The 7,809-nt window shown below is 37.0% G+C and overlaps 1 pseudogene; it reads right to left on the bottom strand.

The window, feature by feature from the left end:
- Positions 1-3,171: 3,171 nt before the first annotated feature.
- Positions 3,172-4,361, bottom strand: LOC107607260 (uncharacterized; annotated as a pseudogene).
- Positions 4,362-7,809: the final 3,448 nt, after the last annotated feature.

Raw genomic sequence — 7,809 nt, 5'->3', positions numbered from 1 at the left:
AAATAGGAAGTCAGTCCCAACCCTCACATGGGTTTTCTAAACCGGAATCAAACTACTAAGAGGTCCTACCTCTCTAAAAATACTACAAAAGCGAGGGAAGAGTAATACTAAAATCATAAAAAAGGAGCGAAAGATCCACTGCAACCAACTCTGAAGTGATCTCTGAACATCATCCAAGAAAGTGGTCCAAAGCGTGCTCCATATGAAGACTCTGCCGTGCGTTGGATCCTCATAGCTCAGGATAGAACGAAACTCAATGAGCTCCTCTACCGGACCTGTCTGGGGAGGGGGAAGAAAGAAAGAAAAGAAGGGTGAGAACTTGGGGTTCTCAGTAAGGTAAAAAGGGGCCTAAGGTCTTTGTCTCTAAGTTGTCGTGAAACAGAAAAAGAACAAACACAGAACACAGGGCACAAACATACATACAACAAGTAAATAGTTTACACAATTAGCAAATGGCAATAAACAATTCACAAGAAATTCATATGCACAAACAAGATGATGCATGCATGTTCCTAGCGCAGGCCATGAGCTCATTCGTCGGTTGTCTACCCGCAAGCCGACGTTACTCGGAGTGAACCCCGAATATGGTCCCTTTACTGTGTCAATTAGATACCTTGGCATCATGGTTATTCATGTCAGTTAGGCCTCATCATAATAACATTTTAATGTGTATCACAGTAAGAAACAGTGCTATCAATTAGGCAAACATTCCCGCATTAGCAATCTCAGGCTATCCGTTAGGCAGGCACTTTCGCATTAGCAGTTTGGCAGAAGGCCCTTTCAATATATAATTCCCAACTTTTGTTTCATTCATTATTCCTCATTCTCTTATTTTCTCTTTATGCCTCCACATCACTGTTTTTAACTCTAAACCTTCCTAGGGACCTCTTACATTCTTATTCATTTTCCAGACTTGTTTAGTCTAATACCTTCTTGGCGATCAATTTTCTATTTAATAATTAATGTAACAAACGAACTAAGATTCATGCCAACTTTATGTCCACGTGTTCGTATTGAACTCAAGTTTCTAAAGATTCAAAAATCATATTTTTCTGAGAAGTTTGACACTAGATATTAAAGAAAACCCGAGACTATTGTTCTTAGATTTTTGGAACAGCACTTTGCTGTTTTGTTATGTAGTTTTTATGTTGTGAATACTTATGCACAGACTATCTCTCTTAGTAATATCATTCTAGAGATCCTAATCTTTAATTTGAATTTGGTTTTGATATATTTGGATTAGATTTGAATTTTATACAAGTTTTAGAATTCTTCTATTGCATTTATAAGGATTCAGAAAAATAGCAAATAGCAGTGTTTTTATAAAATCCATAATAATTTCAATTCTAATCCGTTGCTTCTAAATTTTGGTGAGATTATACTGAAAACAACCCTAAGTTTTAGAATCCATAAGTTTCTGGTTCAAATCACTTCATTTGATTAATTAATTGTCAATTGGAAGTGGTGCCTTGTTTTCATAAATCAGTTCAGAGTTTCCAGCAAGCAACCCAGCTTCCAAGTGACTTAATTAAGTCTACAAAATAGATATGGACATGAAACTTGTACTCACTTAAAATAGATTGATAAATATTTAAAAACCTATTAGAATTAACTCAAAATTTCAAATAAATCAAAAGTATAGCGTCTGGAAGTTGGTACTACAGAACTAGAAAACCAGAAAATTCTGCAGCAACCACTAAACTTCAAAAATTCATATCTTCCAAACCACTTGGCCAAATCCCATGAAATTTTTATGGGAGAATTTTGACCTCTTGATTTTTACTAGAAAAATAGTCTTACATGTAAAAACAGGCCAGATTGCTCCCAGAATATATTTTAAGTTGCTGTCCAATCTATTTTAAAATTCCTGCAGCAAGGCTCTCTAACTTTCAATAATCAAATTCAATCCTCTAAACTCCCAACTCATACCAATCAGTAACTCTCATTACTCATCACCATATCTATATAAATTACATCATAACCCTGTCCAAAATGCCTCAGTTCTATATATGTCAGAAATTTACATAATGTACACCATATAAATCACACTTTTGCAATATTAAAAATCTGCACCACATCTAACAAAATAATTCAACCAATTAACAGAACTTCAGCAGTATCAATCACACTAATTTATCATCATCCATAAAAAATTACATCTAAATAGTCACCCATAGCTTAATCTGCAATTCTAATCCTTACTTTTTTTTTTTTGAAAATTCACAAACCAAGGTCTGTCCTTAACTACCTTAATTCAGAAAATCCTAACAAACGGAAGTAGAGATTTTGTCAGTTCATGGGGCCAATTGGCCGAGCTGCACATAGATCAAGAGAAGGAGTCTTACTCTTGTGCTGGGATGAATTTGGTTGGTTTGGTCCTCATTCAAAGAAATTGAAGTTTAATAAGGGTAGAGCCTCTGAATTAGGAAGAATAATAAGGTACAGAGTTACTGACTCTTACCTAATAAGAAAAACTCCAAGGGAATCAGAAAGAAGAAAAGGTAGGGTTTCTTCTTTGGCTTTGGGTTACAGCTCCTTTGATGGTCTTCTTCTTTCTCCTTGATGGTGATGTACTCTGTTGCCGTCTTCCTCCTTCCCTTCCTTGATTAGACGCCACTTTTGCTTGCTTTCTTCTCTTCGTGTGGTTTCCAGAAGAATTGAAAGGTGTGGCTTTGCTATATATATGTGTAGAAGGTGGTGAAGGGTGAGCTGGTGAGGCAATGCTTCGTGGCTTCCTCCCCTTGCAACATCACTTCACAGCATCTAGTGTATGAAGCGGTGACCATGGTTCCTCCTGAGTAACATTAGGTGGTGAGAGAAGAAGAGAAGATGGGTATAATCAGGGTTCCCTTGGGTTTGGATTAATTAAGAGGAGCTTGGTTTGGTTGAACCGGAAGAAGAGAAAGAAAACTGTAGCTTTAAAAGGGAGGAAGGAAAGACCGGGTTAATAGTTGGTAACGCATTAGAATAATTTCTCTACTAATTCATTACTTATGAGTTAGTAAGAAATAGTTAATTTTAAAGGAAGTAAATTAACTATAGCAGTAATTATCTAATTACCAAGATTCTTCACCCGGAAGCACTAAAAAAAAGTTTTAGCGTTACATGTTCTAATTATATATATATATATATATATATAATTCTATGCGCGTCAGCGAACACTGTAAAGAATCAGAAATCACAGGCCTCGTGGGGTAGGGTGGTTACTTCTACCCTCCTAAAAAAAATTTTGTTACCTCGAGGGAAGAGATCGGTTTTGGTAGTATTTCCTTCATCTACAACAAACACCCTCCCTAGCTGTTGCTATCCAGGGGAAACAAGTTCGGCCCTTCGTCGTGTACATTCTTTGGCTATGTGTCTGGACTTACCGCAGTTATAACAAACTCCAAATTTCAGTAGACAATGTCTGCCTCCATAATTCTTTCCCCACACAGCGCATATCAGTTTTGGTTGGGTCGAGTACGATTGTTTACCCAGATCTAGCTGCCGAGTTACTTTAAAGTTTCTTCCTTGAGGGGCGAGGTTACGATGGAAGTCCCTTGATGAAAGGTTCTTTTGGTTAGTTCGAGCTGCCACCAGCTTCCTTATGCATCCTTCTGTCAGTTGGCTCTTGTTAAGTAATTCCGCAAAATTCTGGATTTCCATTGGGCCCACATAAGTTAACAGTTCTTCCCTACGTCCTTCTTTGAACTTGATGCACTTCCATTTCTCGAATGCAGCTGGTGCTCCTTGACAAACGTTCGAGAATCGACATAAATCTTCAAACTTGCGAGTATATTCAGTGACTGTCATGTTCCCTTGTCTCAGCTGAAGCAACTCTAATTCCTTAGCGGTACAGAAATACTGAGGAAAATACTTCTTATGAAATTCAGCCGAAAATTCCTCCCAAGTGATGTTAATAGCTTCTCTTCCTAGTAGTTGGAGTACTCCCTGCCACCAATGTTGTGCATCATTCCTCAGCATGTAAGCAGGAAATTCCACTCGCTGTTCTTCGGGGGGCTTGCTGTGCTCGCATTGACCGTCCTATCTCTTTAAACCAGTCATCAGCTCGTGTATCACTAGTGACTCCATGGAATTGGAGGTGGATTTATCTTCAAGAAAGTGGCTAAAGTCATTGGCCGGTTATTGTTACGTAGTCCACCTTCACCTTCGTCGCCATTTCCATTTTCATGTCTAGGCTCATGGTTATTTTCAACTCCATTGTGGCGATCAAGACATTCAGTTACTCGGTTGATAGCAGCTACTAAATCACGTACAACAGCGACCATAGCATTTACGGATTCGAGAATAGCTGCTGTATCAGGGAATGTCCCCTTACTTGTTCCTCCCAGTCGAGGGTGTCCTCGCCTATTCACAGCCATTCGAGTCCTATCAATACCCAACAATCAATATTAAGGTGATCAGTCTTAATATATCAAAATGAAGTATTAATATTACTACAATGGATGTTCACAAACCTTAATGCAGAATATATTACAAAATATCCTATCCGCATGGTATAAAAGATTCAGACTAAGCAAGGAAGCATAGTCAGTTCATCCCAAGGCTCAAAGGACGAACGGCTTTGATACCAACTTGTAACATCCTAACTTTCGACACGTCATGACCAATGTCAATTTTTTAGGTGTTACTTGTCGTAAGGACCTACTTGGCTCTAGACTCGGACTTCATAAGCAAATGTTATTATAAACCTTTACCTATTTAGCGTAATAAACTTATTTATCATGAAAAATCATTAGTTGCTCACAAGGTTAAAAAAAGTCATATCATAGATAAGTACTCGGTAACAGAAAATAACATATGTACATAAAAACAAACATACTCATGAGTTAAGCTTGGAAATACATGTCATCCACCAAAAGACCAAGTACTACACTAGATTATATACATATGTACGACACAAAATAGGAAGTCTGTCCCAACCCTCATACGGGTTTTCTAAACCGGAACCAAATTACTAAGAGGTCCTACCCCTCTAAAGATACTACAATAGCAAGGGAAAAATAATACTAAGATCATAAAAAAAGAGCGAAAGATCCACTGCAACCAACTCTAGAGTGATCTCCAAACAACGTCCAAGAAAGTGGTCCAAAGCGTGCTCCATATGAAGACGCTGCCGCGCGCTAGATCCTCATAGCTCAGGATAGAACAAAACTCAAAGAGCTCCTCTACCAGACCTGTCTGGGGAGGCTGAAGAAAGAAAGAAAAGAAGGGAGAGAACTTAGAGTTCTCAGTAAGGTAAAAAGGGGTCTAAGGTCTTTGTCTCTAAGTTGTTGTGAAACAAAAAAAGAACAAACACATAACACAGGGCACAAATATACATACAAAAAGTAAATAGTATAAACAATTAGGAAATGGCAATAAATAATTCCAAGGAAATTCATATGCGCAAACAAGATGATGCATGCCTGTTCCTAGCGCAGGCCATGAGCTCATTTGTCGGTTGTCTACCCGCAACCCGACGATACTCGGGGTGAACCCTGAATATGGTCCCTTTACTGTGTCAATTAGACACCTTGGCATCACGGTTATCCATGTCATTTAGGCCTCATCATAATAACATTTTAATGTGTATCACAGTAAGGAACAGTGCTATCAGTTAGGCAAATATTCCGGCATTAGCAATCTCAGGCTATCCGTTAGGCGGGCACTTTCGCATTAGCAGTTTGGCCCAAGGCCCATTCAAAATATAATTCTCAACTTTTGTTTCATTCATTATTCCTCATTCTCTTTTCTTCTCTTTATGCCTCCACGTCACCATTTTTAACCTTAAACCTTTCTAGGGACCTCTTACATTCTTATTCATTTTCCAGAATTGTTTAGTCTAATACCTTCTTGGCGATCAATTTTCTATTTAATAATTAATGTAACAAACGGACTCTAATTCGTGCAAACTTTACGTCCACGTATTCGTATTGAACTCAAATTTCTAAATATTTAAAAATCATATTTTTCTGGTCAGTTTGACACTAGATATTGAATAAAATCCAAGACTGTTGTTCTTAGATTTTTGGAATAGCACCTCACTATTTGGTTATGTAGTTTTTATATTGTGAATACTTATGCACAGACTATCTCTCTTAATAAGGTCATTCTAGAGATCCTAATATTTAATTTGAATTAGTTTTTGCTATATTTGGATTAGAATTGAATTTTATACAAGTTTTAGAATTCTTCTACTGCATTTATAAGGATTCAGAAAAATAGCAGCAAATAGCGGTGTTTTTATAAAATCCATAATAATTTCAATTCTAATACGTTGCTTCTAAATTTTGGTGAGATTATGCTTAACACCCCTAAGTTTCAGAATCCACAAGTTTCTGGTTCATATCATTTCATTTGATTAATTAATTGTCAATTGGAAGTGGTGCCCTATTTTCATAAATCAGTTCAGAGTTTCCAGTAAGCAACCTAGCTTCCAAGTGACTTACTTAAGTCTAAAAAATAGATATGGACATAAAATTTGTACTCACTTAAAATAGACTGATAGATCTTTAAAACCCTTTTAGATACAATTCAAAATTTCAAATAAATCGAAAGTTATAGCATTTGGAAGATGGTACTGCAGAACCAGAAAACCAGAAAATTCTGCAGCAACCACTAAACTTCAAAAATTCATATCTTCCAAACTACTTGGGAAAATCCCCTAAAATATTTATGGGAGAATCTTACCTCAATGAGTTTTACTAGAAAAATAGTCTTACTCGTAAAAACAGTCCAGATTGCTCCCATAATTTATTTTAAGTTGCTGTCCAATCTGTTTTAAAATTCCTGCAGCAAGGCTCTCTAACTTTCAATAATCAAATTCAATCCTCTAAACTCCCAAGTCATACCAATCAGTAACTCTCGTTACTCATCACCATATCTACATAAATTACATTATAATCCTATCAAAAATGCCTCAGTTCTATATATGTCAGAAATTTACATAATGTACATCATATAAATCACACTTTTGCAATATTAAAAATCTGCACGATATCTAACAACAATAATTCAACCAATTAACAGAACTTCAGCAGTATCAATCACACTAATTCATTATCATCCATAAAAAATTACATATAAACAGTCACCCAAAGCTTAATCTGCAATTCTAATCCTTATTTTTTTTTGGAAATTCACAAACCAAGGTCTGTCTTTAGCTACCTTAATTCAAAAAACCCTAACAAACAAAATTAGAGAATTCTGTCAGTTCATAGGGCCAATTGGCCGATGGTGCACGAAATTGTGATATCAATGGCACCAACAACTTGGTACGCACAATTGTAATATCACTCTTTTTCACAACTTCGCACAACTAATCAGCAAGTGCACTGGGTCGTCCAAGTAATAAACCTTACGTGAGTAAGGGTCGATCCCACGGAGATTGTCGGCTTGAAGCAAGCTATGGTCACCTTGTAAATCTCAGTCAGGAGGATTCAAATGGTTATGGAGTTTTAATAATTTAAAAGATAAATAAACATAAAATAAAGATAGAGATACTTATGTAATTCATTGGTGGGAATTTTAGATAAGTTTATGGAGATGCTTTATCCCTTCTGAATCTCTGCTTTCCTACTGCCTTCATCCAATCCTTCAGACTCCTTTCTATGACAAGCTGTATGTTGGGCATCACCGTTGTCAATGGCTACTTTCCATCCTCTCAGTGAAAAAGGTCCTCTACGGTTTCCCGCATGGCTAATCAGCTGTTGGTTCTCGATCGTGTAGGAATAGGATTTACTATCCTTTTGCGTCTGTCACCACGCCCTACAGTCATGAGTTTGAAGCTCGTCACAGTCATCCCATCCCAGATCCTACTCGAAATAC

Source organism: Arachis ipaensis, chromosome B7 (genome assembly GCF_059453495.1).
Source record: "Arachis ipaensis isolate K30076 ecotype BB chromosome B7, ASM5945349v1, whole genome shotgun sequence".
Lineage (NCBI taxonomy): Eukaryota > Viridiplantae > Streptophyta > Magnoliopsida > Fabales > Fabaceae > Arachis > Arachis ipaensis.
The sequence above is the reverse complement of the archived record's forward strand: the minus strand, read 5'-3'. Positions and strand labels throughout refer to the sequence as shown.